Raw genomic sequence first — 18,274 nt, forward strand, 5'->3', positions numbered from 1 at the left:
CTCTGGTAAAAAATCTGAATTGAAATTGGGATAATACATAAAACATATTTATCTGAACTTAATTGCTTTTTGACAGTACCGGCGCTAGGGGTTTGAGCGCCCTAGGCGGGCTGCAATTTTGCCGTCCCGCGGCTCCGTTGGAGCTGCCGCAGTGGTGCCTGCAGACGGTCTGGTGCTCCATGGCTCCGGTGGAGCTGCCGCAGTCACACCTGCGGGCAGTCCACTGGAGCCATATGAGCAGCCGACTGTCCGCAGGCATGACTGCGGCAGCTCCACCGGAGCCGCGGAGCACCGGACCCTCTGCAGGCACCACTGCGGCAGCTCCAACGGAGCCGCCTGCCGCCCCCTCCGGCAAAACGGCTCCCACCATTTATTCTGGCGCCCTAGGCAATTGCCTAGGCTGCCTAAATGGTAGCACTGGCCCTGTTTTTTGACCTCAAGAGTAAAATATAATTAAACTTGACTACGTGACATACTATATTTCTTCTTCTAATTTTTTTAAATATACAGTATGTCTTTCAGCATTAGAAAGCTGTTCACTGCTTGGTTGAAAACTGGGTAGTTGTGAGGTATCGTGGTCAGTTGTACTGAATGTGGGGTGAGAAGTAAGGGTTAACATTTTCAAAAGCACCTAAATCACCAAAGAGCCTATGCCTTATTTTCAAAAGACTCCTCCTCACTCCTACTGAAAGTCATTGGGACTTAGGTTCCTAAGGGTACGTCTATACTAGCTGTCGGATCGGTGGTTAGTGATAGATCTAGTAGACACGATAAATCGATCCCCAATTGCTCTGTCATTGACTCCTGTACTCCACCGCAACGAGAGGCAGAGTTGACGGGAGCGGCGGCAGTCGACCCAGCGCCATGAGGATGAGAGGTAAGTTGACCTAAGATACGTTGACTTCAGCTACGCTATTCTCGTGGCTGAAGTTGCATACATTAGGTCGACACCCCCCCCCCACACACACACACGTGTAAACCAGGCCTGAGTGACTTTGATGTTGTTAAAAGTTTTACTCCGGGAATTCTGCTATTCTGATCTTGGCTGTACCAATTCTGCTGACAGGTCTTAAACTCTCTGCCTCATTTTCCCTTACTCTATCAAATGTAGGTGGTATTTACTTACCTGACAGAAGTATTCTGATGATTAGCTAAAATACTTACAACATTTTGATGTATGTCCTTACAAAATTGCTAGATAATGTTTGGCACAATTAAAGAACTAGAGGTGAAATCCTGTTTTTTCTTCGAGTGCTTGCTCATGTCCATTCCATGCTAGATGTGCGCACGCTGCGTGCACAATTGCCAGAGATTTTTCCCTCAGTGGTATCCATAGGGCCGGCTCTAGGCCCTCAGTTCCTTCTTACCACCCATGACGGTTGCTGGAAAGATCCTTCTTGCTGTGGCAAGGTTTTCTTTTCCAGTGGTTGAACTTTCTTGGTCATATTCTGTATAGTTATCATAGTTAGTGTATATAATTCTTAGTTAGTGTTTATAGTAGTGTTAATATTTGTCCCTGTTTTCGAGGAACTTTTCACCCCCAGGGCTGTGCATGCCCCGGGCTTCAAGCTGTGTGCCTCTTGCAGCAAGCCAGTGGCAGTTAGTGACTGCACATTAGCTGTCTAAAGTGTCTGAGGGTTTCTCACATCAAAGAGAAGTGCCAGATCTGCAGGGCCTTCATACCCTGTACCAAAAAGGACAGGGATATTCAACTGAAAGCCATTCTTTTGGAGGCAGGCCTCAGACCAGCCTCGGAGTTGAGCTGCTCGAAATCAGTGTCGAGTATTTTGGCATTTGTGCAGAGTGCTCCTCTAGCAACATGTTCTTCCCAGCACCGTTCTCTGTCCCTGGTGCCAAGGAAGAAACATAAGAAACAGCGCACCAAGAAAGGACGTTCTTCAGCGCCAAAGGTTGACAAGCAGGGAAGGACTGGCATGGTTAGATCCATGTTGGACCACTCGTCCTCCCCTGAGCCACTGAAGGCTCCACAGACTCCGCCTAGAGTGTCAAGTCCAGTACAGGACCTGCCACCTATTCCCGGGAGCAGCCGTGGGGCCAGATGGTTGCTGGCCTCCTCAACACTGGAGGCCTTTTAGGCAGAGAAGTATCTGCTGTCTTTCTCAATCCTGCTGACCCCTCAAGGACCCTCACCAGCTAAGGCGACCGAATTAGAAAGGAACAAGGTCCAGCAGGCCTCTTCTGGTGCAGGCCTTCTCCTCATCATCCCTGGATGAGGTGGTTGCAGGCCCTAGTACCCTGCTCCCTCAAGATGACTTCATGGCCCACCAGGACCTCCTGAAAGAGTCATGGCGAACTTGGGTCTGGAAGTGAAGGAGCTTAAGGGGTTGACGCACAGCCTGATCGACATCCTGATGGCTGGTGCTCCCTCCAGAGTAGCATTATCCAGAAATGAAACAGTTTTGGGGCCTGTTAAGATACTGTGGCAGACCCCTTCTTCTCTGCCCCCTCACCTTAAGGAGGGCAGAGAAGTAATACTATGTTCCGGCAAGCGGTTTTGACTACCTTTACTCACACCCTCGCACAGGATCTCTGGTAGCATTTGTGGTGAATGAGTGGGAAAGAAGAGGCAGTCAAGTGTTAACATCAAAAATAAAGAAGCTAAGAGACTAGACCTGTTTGGATGGAAGGTTTATTCAACGGGCAGTCTCTAACTATGTATCTCCAACCAGCAGGCTCTACTGGAGTGGTACAATTTTAATCTCTGCGACGCGCTGTCCAAATTTAAAGACTCCCACCCACAGGAATTGAGGCAGGAATTTGTGGCCATCTTAGAGGAGGGCAAGACTGTGTCCAGGATCTCCCATCTGGCGACTCTGGATGCGGCCAACTCGGCAGCCAGGACTATGGCATCAGCAGTCACCATTAGGTGCTGTTTGTGGCTGCAATTGTCTGGCTTTCCTCATAAGGTTCAGCAGTCCATCCAGGACCACCCTTTTCAGGGCTTCTCCCTGTTTTCGGATCAGACAGACTCAAAGCTCCACAGTTTCAAGGACGAAAGCTATACTTCATTCCTTTACATGCTACTAGTCTCCAGGAAGCATTCCTGGCCCCGGCAACCTCCCAGGCTTGTGGCATCTCCCAGGTAGGATCCCTCCAAAAAAACGGAAAAGATTATAAAAAATGACAACCCCCCCACCTACCTCTGCCTCCCGGTTGGGCTCTCAAAGATACTCCAGTGGGTCCAGGCAGGCCTTCTGAAGGTATGCCCAACTGCATTATACCAGTCTCTGTTCTGGATCTATCTCCTCTTTTGTTTTTGTACCACCTGTTGCCCTCCAGCCCAGTGTGGTCATATATAACATAGACCATTGGATACTGACAACTAACAGTCAGTTACACCCTTCAATTTTCATCCACCCCCCATGCCCTGTCCCTCTTCAGGGACCCTTCTGACAAGCAGCTTCTCATCTAAAAGATGCAAGCTCTCCTAGGTTTGAATTTTGTGGAGGAGATTCTTTGAGACTTAAGAGGGAAGGGGGTTTACACCCAGTATTTCCTAGTCCCAAAGGCCATGGGACCGGGGGTAGTGGAGAGGCTACAGCCCATCTGGGACCTGCGTTGCCTCGACAAATATCTCAAGAAACTGAGGTTCCGTATGGTCTCTTTGGTCCATCATTTCCTCTCTGGATCCAAGAGACAGGCATCCTTTAAGGCAAGGGTAGTGTACCAATCTTTTGCTGTCATAGAAGATTTCTCAGGTTTGTAATGGGACAACGCCACTACCAATTCACTTCTCTTTCCTTCGGTCTATCAGCAGCCCCACAGGTCTTCACAGAATGCATGGTGGTGGTGGCAGCCTTCCTCAGGCATTGAGGTGTGCGAGTCTACCCGTACCTCAACAACCGGCTGATCAAAGGTCAGTTGCAGGCTCAGGTGCAGCACAGCATCAGCACAGTACAGGCCATCTTCCAGATGCTTGATCTGTTGATAAATGAGGAGAAGTCGACCCTGGCTCCGGTTCAGAGAATAGAGTTCATCAGGGCAGTGCTTGATTCAACCCAGGCCAAAGCCTGCCTACTGGAAGCCTATTTCCAAGCTGTGTTGGATCTGAGTTCCAAGGTCACAATCCACTCACTAGTGACTGCTCGGGTCTGCCTCAAGCTGCTGGGTCGCATGGTGCAGCATGCAAGGCTAGCCTTAGACCCTTTCAGCTGTGGCTGGCGTAAGTCTACTCCCTAAGCAGATACCGCCTGGACTGGATACTCATGATTCTGACTCCGGTCCTTGCCTCACTGGCCTGGTGGAGAGACCCAGGATCCATAATGAAAGGAATACCCTTTGCTGCCCCTCATACCTTGGTAACCTTAGTCTCAGATGCATCAGACCTGGGGTGAGGAGCCCACCTCAGCAGTCTCAGGGCTTGGGGCCCAGAAAGAACTCTCCCTGCATATAAATGTCAGGGAACTTAAGGGCAATATGCTTGGCTTGCCAGGTCTTCATTCCCCAGATCTCAGGCATAGTGGTGCAGGTCTTGACAGACAACACGGCATCAATATTTTGTATCAAAAAGCAGGGAGGGACTCTCACAGGTATGTGAAGCTGTGATTCTCCTTACTGTCTTCTGGCATGGAGTGGTAGGGCTAAGGATGCAGCACATGATGCTATGTCGAATGTTAGGGGGATGTAGGGGGCTGCTAAACTGGAGTTCTCCATTAACTGCAAAGGGAGGAGAGCCTGTGATTATTGGACCTGAAGATCAACAATGTGCAGTATCTGTGTTTACTGCCTGAGAAACCCTATAATGTCCTGGTGCATCTCTTGCTCTGACTCTTGAAACTTTCTCCTGTTAGATCTTTCCTTCTTCATGCTGCCTGCCATATTCACACTCCAGGTTCTCTATTCGCAGTCTGATGCAGCACTAATTTGCAGGATCTCACTGAACATGTTGTCCCTTGTCCACACACTCAGCAGCTGCAAATAAAACACACAGATATATCATTGGATTTCCAATCATGACAGAAAGGGAAAGATAAGTTTCTTTCCTTATTTCAAGAAAAAAATTAAATCAGACATGCTTTTAGATACTTCCACTTTGGAGCATCTCTGCACATCACCATTCTCCAGTGCCAGCCATGGTGAATATGGCCTGCCAGCAGGGCCGGTGCAACCATTTAGGCGAACTAGGCGGTTGCCTAGGGCGCCAAGATTTGAGGGCGCCAAAAAGCGGCGCCCCCAAAAAATTTTCTAAATGGTTGCAGCCGCTGCTGCTGGAGAGGCAATCTGAGCTGCCCACGGCAGCAACTACCTGCAGCAGGCAGCCCGGGGCGCCCCCGGGGTCAGGGCGCAGCCGCGGCACCCCAGCAGCCCGGGGCGCCCCCGGGGTCAGGGCGCAGCCCCAGCAGCCCGGGGCGCCCCCGGGTCAGCGCGCCGCCACATGGCAGCCCGGCAGCCCGGGGCGCCCCCGGGGTCAGGGCGCAGCCGCGGCAGCCCGGGGCACCTCCAGGGTCAGGGTGGCAGCCTGGCTGCCCAGGGCGCCCCCCTGCGTCAGGGAGCCGCTGCGGCAGCCCGGCAGCCCAGGGCACCCCCGGGGTCAGTGCGCCGCCGTGGCAGCCCAGAGGTTTGGGCTGACCGTGGCTACGCTGACCCAGGGGAATCCCTGAGCTGCAGGCAGAGGCTCAGGATCCCTCTCCCTCCCCCTCCCAGGGCAGGGGCTCCAGCCTCTGCAATTTTTCTCATTGCCCGATGGGGGCGCCGGCGGCTGGGCAGAGCTGCGCAGCTCTGCTTAGGGCACGTGGCAGGGGCCCTGCGACGGTGGTGCAACACCAGGGCTTCGCTTCTGGAGGAAAGCCCCGGCTGCCCCCTGGCTCAGCCTCCCATGTCAGCCCCAGCGAGGGGCACGGAGAAGAAAAGAGCCTCAGCAGTGGTCTGGTAGAGCGGAGAAAGAAAGAGGACCCTAGCGCTCATGCATTGGGCAAGTAAGCAAGTGCCTCCCCACAGGTCGGCCTCAGGTGCCTGTGCTCCTGCCCCCTTGGTCTTTAGCTGGTCCCTGCTCCTGCTCCCCTTGTGCCTGGACGGCTGGAGAGAACAGCAGCCTGCAGAGCTGAGCTGCCCCAGGGCCCCCAGGCACCCCCCTCCCCCCCCACAGCCCTGACCCCCCAGCTCCGAGCCTAGTCCTTCTGAGCTGGAAACCCCCTCGACCTCATCCCCCCACAACCCTTACCTCTAGCTCCGAGCCCAGTCCCTCTGAGCTGGAAACCCCCTCGACCCCATCCCCCCCACAGCCCTGACCCCCAGCTCCGAGCCCAGTCCCTCTGAGCTGGAAACCCCCTGACCCCATCCCCCCAACAGCCATGACCCCCAGCTCTGAGCCCAGCCCCTCTGAGCTGGACACCCCCCTGACCCTATCTCCCCACATCCCTGAGCCCAGCCCCTGTGAGCTGGCCACCCCTGAACCCAGAGCCCAGCTCCCCACCCAGCCGTGAGCAACAACAGCACCACCCCCAGGCAACGACAGCCCATTGGTACCAACTATCACAATCACCCAGCAACTGCCCATTATGTAATTGCAAATGTATACATATCATTACAGCTTTTAATGTTTTTAAATAATGTATTTAGTTTATTTTCAAATTATTACAAATTAATTTTTGAATGTATTTCACTAGTTGTTTTTTATATTTCCTAATACATGTTACTATAGTATTGCAAATGTTTTATGGAAGGGGCCCCCGATTTTGCTTTGCCCAAGGCCCTCTGAGTCCTCTGGGCAGGCCTGTCTGAGTTTGAAGCCCTGCTGCTGTGTTTTGCCTGCAACAGGCAGGCCTAAGCCTGTGAGTGACCCCCATAGCAGCTGCCTGAAGAAGTGCTTGGGGGAATCATGCAGAAGGAGCGTGATATTTGTTTGAATTCTCTCCTCATGGAGGCTGTGCTCCACTTGGTGCAGGACAGCAGTCTCAGCAGGACTCTAGGCCCAGCACCTTGCCTCAGTTTGTAGATTTGTAGTGCACCCATCACCGGGCTCAGTCTGGCACCGCTACCCCTCACCAGTGCCCAAGAAGCAGTCAAAAAAGTTGGATGGACTGGTTAGCTTAGTTGTCATGCTGTTGCTTGGCCACTGTAGAGACCACTGAATGCATAGTATTCCTCTATGATATTCTGTCCTGAGCAAAATTGGCATGTTATGAGGTAGTGCCTGTGAGGGACAGGTGTCTGTTTATGTATCCAGCCATCATGTCTTAGGTCTTCTGCGGGGGGAGCTTTTCCATCCTGCTTTCATTGGTGACATCTGTGATGCTCTGGTAGACATCTATGAAGACAATACTCTGACAGGATCATCTGGCAATACATCACGAGTTGATGCAAAGGCTCTTACAAAAGCCATTTCTAGTTTCAAGTTTCTTGTTTCTCTTGTTTTGTGGTATGACATATTGTTTGAGATCAACATAACTAGCAAACAACTTCAGGCAAAAGAATTTGATATATGTGATGCCATTAATCAACTTGGAGAAACCAAGAAGTTTCTTGTGGGCCACAGAAGTGACGCAGCCTTTGAGAAAACATTGGTAGATGCAGGTGAACTTGCGGAGGAGTTGGATGTACCGGCACTTTTTGAACCAGATCCAATCCGTATTAGAAAGAAGAGGAAGCAGTTCACATATGAAGCAGATGATGAACCTATTTATGATCCGAAAGAAAAATTCAAAGTGAACTTTTACTTTGCAGTCATTGACACAGCAATACATTCGGTTGAAGAAAGATTCACATTGATGCAGCAAATTAGTTCAGTATTTGGCTTCATATATGATGTTTACAGTTTGCAAAATAAAACACTAAAGCAAATTATGGAACATTGCTTGAATCTGGAGAAAGCTTTGCAACATGGTGAATCCAAGGATATTGATGCCTTTGACTTGTGCAGTGAATTGCAAACTATTGCAAGACGAGTCCAAAGGAGTTCATCACCGCAAGATGTATTGAACTTCATATGGGAAAATAAGCTGACAGATAGTGTCCCTAACACAGTTATTGCTCTTCGCATCCTCTTGACTCTCCCAGTTTCTGTGGCCAGTGGTGAGCAAAGCTTCTCAAAGCTCAAGTTGATAAAAACATATATGCGAACATCAATGTTGCGACAAAGACTTGTTGGGCTATCTACCTTGTCAGTAGAACATGACATTGCTCACAGCATTGACTTGGAGGAACTTGTTTCTAAATTTGCTAAACTTAAAGCACGGAAACATAAATTCTAAATTATAACATGTTACTCTGTGACCATGTATTGTGTATAATATATGTGACTTGGGGGGCGAGGGCGCAAGATGGAATTTTTGCCTAGGGCACAAAATATCCTTGCACCGGCCCTGCCTGCCAGAGGAGGTGGGGGAAAATGAGGAGGGAATTTTTCAGTTGCATGAAACAATGAAATTTTGGCTCTTATTTCCATGAGTAAAGAACATAAGAATGGCCATATTGGGTTAGACCAATGATCATCTAGCCTAGTATCCTGTCTTCCGACTGTGGTCAATGCCAGATTCTTCAAAGGGAATGAACAGAACAGGGAAATTATCTATCCCCAGTTGTCCAGTCCCAGTATCTGGCAATCAGAGCATGCAGTTGCATCCCTCACTATTGATGGACTTATCCTCCATGAAGTTATCGAATTATTTTTTGAACCCAGTTATAATTTTAGCCTTCACAACATCCCCTGGCAATGAGTTCTACAGGTAGACTGTCTGTTGTGTGAGGAAGTACTTCCTTTTGTTTGTTTTAAATCAACTGCCTATTAATTTCATTAGGTGACCCTTGGTTCTTCTGTTATGTGAAGGAGTAAATTATGCTTTCTTATTCACTTTCTCCACACCATTTATGATTTTATAGACCTCTACTATATCCCCCCCTTAACTGTCTCTTTTCCAAATTGAACAGTCCCAGTCTTTTAATCTCTCCTTATATTGAAGCTTTTCCATACCCTTAATAATTTGTGTTGCCCTTCTCTGTACTTTTTCCATTTCTAATATATCTTTTTTGAGATGGGGTGACCAGAACTACACACAGTGTGCAATGCATGGGCATACCATGGATTTATATAGTGGTATTATGATATTTATATCTTATTATTTATCCCTTTCCTAAAGGTTCCTAACATTCTGTTAGGTTTTCTGACTGATGCCACATGTTGAGTGGATGTTTTCAGAGAACTATCCAAAATGACTCCAAGATCTCTTTCTTGAGTGGTAACAGCTAATTTTAGGCCCCATCATTTTGTATGAATAATTGTCATTTTGTTTTCCAGTGCACATTACTTTGCATTTATCAACACTGATTTTCATCTGCCATTTTGTTGCCCAGTCACCCAGTTTTGTGAGATCCCTTTGTAATTCTTTGCAGTCTGCTTTGGACTTCACTATCTTGAGTAACTTTATATCATCTCCATACTTTGCCACCTCACTGTTTACCCGTTTTTCCAGATCATTTATGAGTATGTTGGACAACATTGATCCCAGTACAGACCCCTGGGAGACATCACTATTTACCTGTCTCCATTCTGAAAGCTGACCATTTAGTCTTGGCCTTTATTTCCTGTCTTTCAACCAGTTACTGATTCATGAGAGGACCTTCCCTCTTATCCCATGACTACTTAGTTTGCTTAAGAGCCTTTGGTGTGGGACCTTATCAAAGGCTTTCTGAATGTCCAAGTACAGTATATCCACTGGATCACCCTTGTCCATATGTTTTTGACCCCTCAGAGGAATCTAATAGATTGGGGAAGCATGATTTCCCTTCACAAAAGCTGTTTTGACTTCCCCAACAAATTATGTACAAGAACAGGGCAGTGGCACTGAGTACTGGCACCTTTGTCAACATATGGTGGTGATTTTAGCTGATATCTCACTCCTGAGGGTAATAAAGGCACAGAGAGCCCAGCTACTGCTGGCATCCTGAAGCCAACCGGTTCAGTGGCGTAGCCAGGTTCTGCCAGCAGGGGGAGCGAATACATTAAAAAAAGGTACCGAAGCAGCAAAGTAGAACCAAAAAAAAAAGAAAAACCCAAGTCTTGCCGCTGAAAACTGAAGGACTTGCACCGAAGACCAGGAGCAGCTGAAGGACCCGCTGCCAAATTGCCGCTGAACTGCCGAAGGCCCGGAGTGGCTGAGGGACCTGCTGCTGAATTGCCGCCAAAGACCCAGACTGCTGGGGTGAGTGTAAAAATTAAAAAGGCGCCACTTTGGGGGAATGTGCTCAGTGGGGAGCGGCCGCTCCACCCCTGCTACTGAGCCAATTTCATGTGCCACTAGCCTATTTATTACAATAGTGCCTGCCAAAGTCACTGCAGCATGATGTGAGAAAATATTCTACCTTGTAGGAAGCACTAAGACTGACTCCCTAGAAACCTTTGTGAGAGGATTGCAGAGTTTCATTGAGAATTTTTGGGAGGATACAAGGGACATGTACATAAACAAACTGCTCTGCATGGCTCCACCTTCTCTGCCCAATCCTACAGGGGAAAGGAAAGCAGATAACAACTCTACCTCTGTTTGTTGTACCACTACCTCATCTTGTATGAGTAGAACAATGAAAAGTCAACACCTGTGTACTGATAACTTGGGGTTGGGCCAGGTGCCGTCTTTACATTTAAACAGTGTAGGGAAATTCATGCACACACTTACCCAAGGTTCCTTCCGCTTCATTGGGCTTGTCCGGGCTTCATCAGATTGGCTAGATTGTGGCTGAGTCTCAAACAGGACCTGTCTTGTTGCATAGCTTGAACGTCTGCCATGTTTCAGAGTAGCAGACATGTTAGTCTGTATCCGCAAAAAGAACAGGAGTATTTGTGGCACCTTAGAGACTAACAAATTTATTTGAGCATAAGCTTTTGCGGGTTACAGCCCACTTCTTTGGATGCATGGAATGGAACATATATTGAGGAGATATATATACACATACAGAAAGCATGAAAAGGTGGGAGTTGTCTTACCAACTCTGAGAGGCCAATTAAGTAAGGGAAAAAAATGTTTTGAAGTGATAATCAAAATAGCCCAGTACAGACAGTTTGATAAAAAGTGTGAGAATACTTACAAGGGGAGATAGATTCAATGTTTGTAATGGCTCAGCCATTCCCAGTCCCGATTCAAACCTAAGTTGATTGTATCTAGTTTGCATATCTGCCATGTGTTCCTCTCCTCATCCTCATCCTCCTCTTCTTCCTCCATGCTGTTCACAGCAGGGGGCTCCTTGGTGGTATCCATGGTGGTCTATGGGGTGTGTGCCAAGTATAGTATGCAACATTATAAAAGCAGCAGGTCTGTGGCTCGGCACCAGATTGATTCTTGTTTCTGCGTTGCTGTAATGGAGGGCTTTCATTGGCTGGAGACAAATTTGAGTGTGCACACATGTCCAAAGAGATCAACGCAAAATGACTTAACTTTACTTAACTTTGTAGTATAGGCCAGACTAATATAAGCTAAACTGAAAAAAGGCACTGTTATTCTGGAGTAAATGTGTCCACACAGGAAGTTGTAATGGTATAATAACTGTAGTGGCCTAAATTCACACCTTAGTTTATACTGATATAACTTTCCTGTGTAGACAGGCCCTTAGAGTAGGCACATGCAATAGCTAGAAGTTATTGACATTCATTGGGATGCAAATACACACAGTTAGCTGTATCTGTGCATTACCACAGTTGCTTGCTGAACAGAGCTAGCACATACACACCCCAGAGATAATCTTTTAGGTTCCAAACCTTGAAGATGTTAAGCATCTCCTGTGAACACTCTTAAACACTCAACTCCTTTTGGGTTGGGCTCCTTCATGTGGTATGTCTGGCCATAGGATGATACATTCTGGATGTTTCAGATTGCCATTTATTTTGTATAGGACTTCATCCCTTGTCAAGATTTCAAACCTGGTCTTTTAGATATCAATCAAAAGCACATTTTCTATCCTGTCTTCATTTACATTTATCTAATGCTTAAGGTCATTTGTGATCATTTGAGTGTATTTCAGCATATGGAATCAGTGAATAATAGATTTCAGCTCCATGCTGTGAAGAAAGATTGTGTTTTTACAAGGCATAATGTTGTTTACTGGGTGTTAATAATCACTAATTAATAAACATATCTAGACTCCTTAAATGTTGCATTTTAAGGTATAAAAATGTCAAGTGTTTAACTTACTAAGTGCAATAACATTTTCTGCCTTTTCTACATAAAATAATTAAATTATAAAAATAAGTGACGTATTGTACCAAATGTCAAATATGTTGTTTAAAGCTTAGATGTAAATTCTCAGTAAAGTCTTTTCTACGGTTAACACACCTTTTTATAAAATATTCTGTATTATAATAAATACAAATGTGGCACTCTACATCCAAAGATAAAGACTATTTTTCATTTCTTCCATATTAATCAAGCTCAGTTTCTCCTTTCAGTATTAAATCTAAACTCTGCTTAGGTGCTTGCGCAATAGTAGTGGATGGATGAGCCCTTCAACTCCATGATGTATTAAGAAGATGTTTAATTAAGATACTTGCTACTGTCTCAAAGCTACAAGGAAACTTGAAAGAGTAGAAGCAATGGCTTCAGTACTGTAAACACTGTTTGGCCTTTTCCACCATAGAACGTTAGTCATTTAAGGCTAGACTGGAAAATGCACAAGAAAATGTACTGTACTATTGGGAACTACTACTAGTGGCATTGGGACATGGATTTCGATAACATACTGTACACTTATTTGTTTGTTTATTTAGACTCATACAGACTATAAAACAAGCAATTCTCTGGGAACTCTTGGGAACTCGGTTATATTTTATGACAAGAGATATTAAGGTAAACAATTTACTCCAGGAATAACTGGTCTACTGTACAGTTATGTATTTATTTGTAGTGTCTAGAAGGGTAGTCAGGATTCCTTGCTGATGCTTATTGGTGATATGTAATAATAATGCCACTAAATTACTAAGTGCTGATAGATAGTTGCAAGAGTTGGACAAAATATTCATGCCGCATAATGTATTTGATTACTTTAACCCTTTGTCCTATACACAAATTATCCATGAACTCACTTAGGTGTGCTCTAGAACTTAACATATGAATTATAATGATAGCAGGTGTTATATCATCAAAAATTAGTACTTCTAATAATTTATTTTAGGATTCTGCACTGCTGCCCATCACCATAGTATCTGAGCACATTCTTCATTAATTAGATTGGCAATAGCAAAGCCAGTAGTGGACTTCAGGAAAGCCAGTAGTGGACTTCAGGAAGTCTCTGGCTCTTCTTCTTTTTCACATTACAGAAAGCTCTACCTGACGTAGGGTTTTGGGTTTGGAGGTGAGCAGGGAGCAGTTGTTGCAAATGTTATTCTATTTATGGTGGAGAAGCTTTATCAAAGAGGAAGATTTGTATTGTTTTCTAAAGATTTACAGACTGTGGATTGCTCTAATTTCCTGTGGAAATTTGTTTTATGGACAGATTCTCCTGACTGAGCTGGATGAATCAGTTAATAAAAGAAAAATCATATTATTATTACCAATATTATGTATTTATTTATTATTTATGGTAGCACCTGTGAACCCCGTCATATACCGGGGAATCATTGTGGTAAGTACTACACAAACATAACAAAGAGGTAGTCCTCTTCCTCAAAGAGCTTACAGTCTAAGAAAAGAGGCAATAAGTTGACAAAACAGAGGGACAATGGAAACTCACGTGCCTACAGGCACGTGAATCTGTACTTAGGTTGGATAATAATGTACTATATGTTAGTTATATATTTGTATTAGTGTGTAGGGACTGCAGTCAAGGATCAGGGCTTCATTGTGCTAGATTCTGTACAAATAAGTGACAAAAAGACAGTCCTTCCCACGAAGAGCTTACAGTTTAAGTTAGTATCTTTATCTAAGACCCTTAGTGTGTTTTACTCATGTGCGGAACAGTAGGAAAATGTCTACAGATGAACAACTGAGGCACGCAGCTTATGTGACTTATTCGAGGGCATACAGCATGTCAGTAGTGGAGCTGGGAATATAATCCAGAACTCCTGATTCTATGCTTTAACCTCTAGGCCACACATCCCTCATTCCACTCCCCAGATGTCCCTTCCTCCATTACTTGTCTTTCTCCCCGAGGCTGCCAACATGACAATGCTTTTCCTTTCCCACAGTGGTTGTCAAATAACCCAGCTTCCCAAACTCTCTTCTTCCTTATAGGCTTTATCTACCAGAGAATCTTTATTAATAAGGTGACCGTATTTCCTTATGCTAAATATGGGACACCTGGTAAAATTTACTCATATTCAAGCGAGTTCAACAACAATCAATCAGAACTATGCAGTACAAATGCTGAAATTAACATCTAGTCCCCAGTTAAAAAGAAGTACTGCGTAGTTGGATTCTTCGTATTTACCTTCTTATCTTTAAGATTTTAGGGTTCAGACAGGGAGGGGTGACACACACACCCTTACCTCCCACATACAGATGGGGAGAGGTGACATACACACACTCCTGAACACCTCTCTCACACGGGGTGAGTCTGACCGACTGACCTGACCCTCCCTGCCCAGCGCTCTGTGCCCTTCATGACTGGCTGGGCCCTTGGGATGGACCCGCCTTTCCTGGTACCTGGCACCAGGTCTTCCCGAGGCAACATGTGGGCGGGTGGCATTCAGGGTCACATCCCCTTCCCCCCCGATTTCTGCCAGGGTTCACACCAGAATGTGGCCAGCAGCAACCTTTTGGCTCTGTGCAGGAGGGAGGGGATGGGAGCTGCTTCCAGCCACAGGGGAAGAGGAGGTGGGAAAGGGATGACCTGGGCCATATCTGTACAGAGCTCATCTCATCTCTCTAGGGTGACCAGATGGCAAATGTGAAAAATTGGGATGGGGTGGGGGGTAATAGGAGCCTATATAAGAAAAGACCCAAAAATTGGAACTGTCTCTATAAAATTGGGACATCTGGTCACTCAGCTTCTCTCCCTGCCCTCCCTCCCCTCTCAACCACTGTGTCTGGAAGCAGCTTGTCCCTTCCTACCTGCACAGTGTCGAAAAGCAGCCAACACTTCCAGCCTGCTGCTGGCCACCTACATAACCCAGCCACCTCCTGTCTTGTCACCTCCTGTGGCTGCACTGATGGACCAGCAGGGGAGTGGCGGCCCTGTGCGCTGCATCTTTGCCCTGCTACTAGTCTTACACACCCACCCCCAACGTTGGCCAGTGGACCTCCCCACTCACCGCCGGAGGGTGGGCAGCTGATGAGCAAGGATCTGGCTAGCACCAGGACCCACTAGTACTGATGGCGGGAGGCAGAAAATACAGGACAATTTGCCTGTTTTTAAGAAAAAGTCAGGACACACACAGGAGGGCTTAAATATGGTACTGTCCCTTTAAAAATGGGAAGTGTTGTCACCCTATTTATTGAAAATCTCACTGCAACCATGTTGCAGGGGCCTGATTGCTATTAGAGTCAAATCTTGCAGCTGTGGGTTGCACAATGCATCCTGAAGTGGCCAGCCTCAAGATATGTGGAATTTGAATGTATGGTGGAAACAACAGATGATTTCAAAACTACTTGGCCTCTGTCAGGATCTTCAAATGCATGGAGAGGTTTTTGGTGGAGATGTCTACTAGAGGATTGAAGATTGTGCATAGGGAAGGGCCCACACATGGGATTAGATTAGGACTGGATTTCTGGGCATGCTGTGGGTATTAAACCAGTTGCTTTTTTGGAGCAGGGAAGGAATTTTCTACTTCTTGCCAAATTGGAGATACTGGTGTAGCATTTTCACCTTCCTCGCAGCATCCTGGAGGGTCAGTAGGCTGTGTTAATAATACTGTACTTCTCACAACTGCATATGGTCCAGTGTGAGTACTTAGTTAAATAAGTGGCCAATTCCTAGATAAACCCAAGACTGGGAACAGGAATGGGCTGAAGATGGGACAACTCTTAGCGATGCTGCATGGAGAGGGGGATGGGCCTGAATGTCTGGTACAGGAAGGAGCCCTCTTTGCCTTCATCCTGTGTATGAGGGAAGGGTGATGGTAAGTTTCAGTGATGTACTTGAACCTCAATTGGTCATTTGGGGCTAAGTAAAGTCTCTACTCCTTAATGAAGGCAGATCCACTCTTGTCAGTCCTTGCTAGATGTTTTACCCAGTAGTATTGATTTAATAAAGTTGCAGCCTGTTCAAAAATACTTCCTTATATTTTGTCTGTCTTGCTGCTGTGTCCTGGTCAAAATATGTAAAGAACCAAAAAAGAGACAGATCTACAAGCCATATGGAAGAAGAAAAAAAATATATATGGGGGAAGAAAAAAAATAGCACAAGCAATTTCTGCAGCTATAGGAGGACCTCTGTAAGGCCATATCTACTGTCATGGGGCAAGGGCAGATTGCTATAGTAAAGTAGTGAGGAACAGGTATGTTGGCCTCAGGCTAAACAAATCCTTGGTATCATGGTAACCAAATGGCAGTTGCTCCAGGTTAATCAAGACACCGGGGGCCAATTAAGATTCTTCTAGAAAGCAGTGGTGATAGGTTGATTGGGACACTTGAAGCCAATCAAGGGCAGGCTGGAACTAGTTAAAAGCCTCCCAGTTAGTCAGTGAGGTGTGTGTTAGGAGCTGTAGGAGGAACCAAGCAGTACAAATCCATATCAGGCGCAAGGAAGGAGGCCCTGAGGTAAGGGTGAAGGAGATATTGAGTGGGGGCTGCTGTGGAGAAGTGGCCCAGGGAATTGTACACATCCTATTTCCAAAAAGTCAGCTACCATAGCTGCTACTATTACGGTCCTTGGGCTGGAGCCTGGAGTTGAGGGTGGGCCCGGGCTCCACCCTCCTGTCCCCTCCCCGATTAATCATTGAGACTATGAGACAACAGAGACTGTTCAAGGGACAAAATGACATTAGGGAGACACAGAAAAAATTTTACACGAGGAATAGAGAGGTGGTTTAACCTTTAGATATGTCATTAATGCGATCATTACTCCAAAACTGTGTCCAGTTCTGATGTATACTCTTTAAAAAGGATTATTGAAAAACGCAGATGGGTTCAAAAAAGAACCACAAGAATGATCCAAAGTCTAGAAACATGTCTTACAGTGAAAGGCTTAAGGAGCTTCAATTTATTCAGCTAATCAAAGAGAAGGGTAAGAGAGAACTTAATCAGGATCCATAAGTATCTGCATAAGGAGAAGATCTCTAACAGCAGCAGAAGAAGATATGGAAATAGAAGCTAGACAAATTCAAATGTTAAATAAGGTACAGATTTTTATCAGTAAAAGTAATTAACCTTTGGAAGAATTTATCAAGGGCTGTGGTGGATTCTTAAACACTTGAAGTCTTTAAATCAAAACTGGATATATTTCTAAAAGATATGCCCTAGTTTACTCAGAAGCTATGGGTTTCTTGCAGGAATTACTAAGTGAAATTCTATCGCATGTGGTAAGCAGGAAGTCAGACAAAATGATCACTGTAGTCCCTTCTGCTCTTAAAATCTTGGAAACTTCTCACCGACGTATGCCTCACTTGCCATCGACTCCTCCCCTCTCATTCCTTATGAGCCTACCTCTGCTTACTTTTCCCTTATCTTTTCTGCTCTTATTTTTTTATCTTTCACTCTTCCCCTTGTTCATGGAATACCTCCTATTTCCCATCTGGCAAATTCCTGCCTTCCTTTCCTTCAATTTTCTCCTCTAAATCCATTTATGTGAAGCCTTTATGCACTGATCTCATCAATAACACTGTGCCTGTGCCATCCTGTGTTTTAAAATGTATTTTATTATTTAATACTTGTTCGAATTAGAATTTAAGAAAGTAAGCACCATCCATCCTGTGCACTGCATGAAGCAGAGGTCCTCTGGAAATAATAGTGCTCATGTAAGAAAAGACTGTATCATAATACATATGCACAGGGGGAACAAATTAATGTTGCACAGGCAACCTTAATTCTGACATTTCCTAACTTCTTAGTGCTTGACTTTGCCACTCCATTGTCATTGTTTTAACAAAAAGGTTCTGGCTGTAAAATATATATACATTGTTCTTTTTTTTAATTAAATGCACATCAAGTGTATTTGTGTGCAAAATGGAGAATTGTTTGTTAGAAATGGGATTTATTTTCCAAATGGCTTCTTACTTAAACAGATGTGCATTTTGATATGCAGCTGACGTGCACAAATTTTATGAGCACAACCTAGACAGCCAGTTTGGAAAATTTGACTCTAAAAATTGTAGCAATAGCTTGATTTAACTGTATCTCTCCTCTCCCTCTGAATTTTATTAGAATATGTTGTACAAGTAGTCTCAGAACCAGCTAGC

The 18,274-nt window shown here is 45.6% G+C and overlaps 1 protein-coding gene across 3 annotated transcripts in view; it reads left to right on the top strand.

Annotated features, from left to right (window-relative positions):
- Window positions 1-18,274, top strand: part of CAMKMT (calmodulin-lysine N-methyltransferase) — a 361,094-nt gene that overhangs the window by 310,728 nt on the left and 32,092 nt on the right. The window lies entirely within an intron of this gene.

The sequence above is a fragment of the Gopherus evgoodei genome, chromosome 3 (assembly GCF_007399415.2).
Source record: "Gopherus evgoodei ecotype Sinaloan lineage chromosome 3, rGopEvg1_v1.p, whole genome shotgun sequence".
Lineage (NCBI taxonomy): Eukaryota > Metazoa > Chordata > Testudines > Testudinidae > Gopherus > Gopherus evgoodei.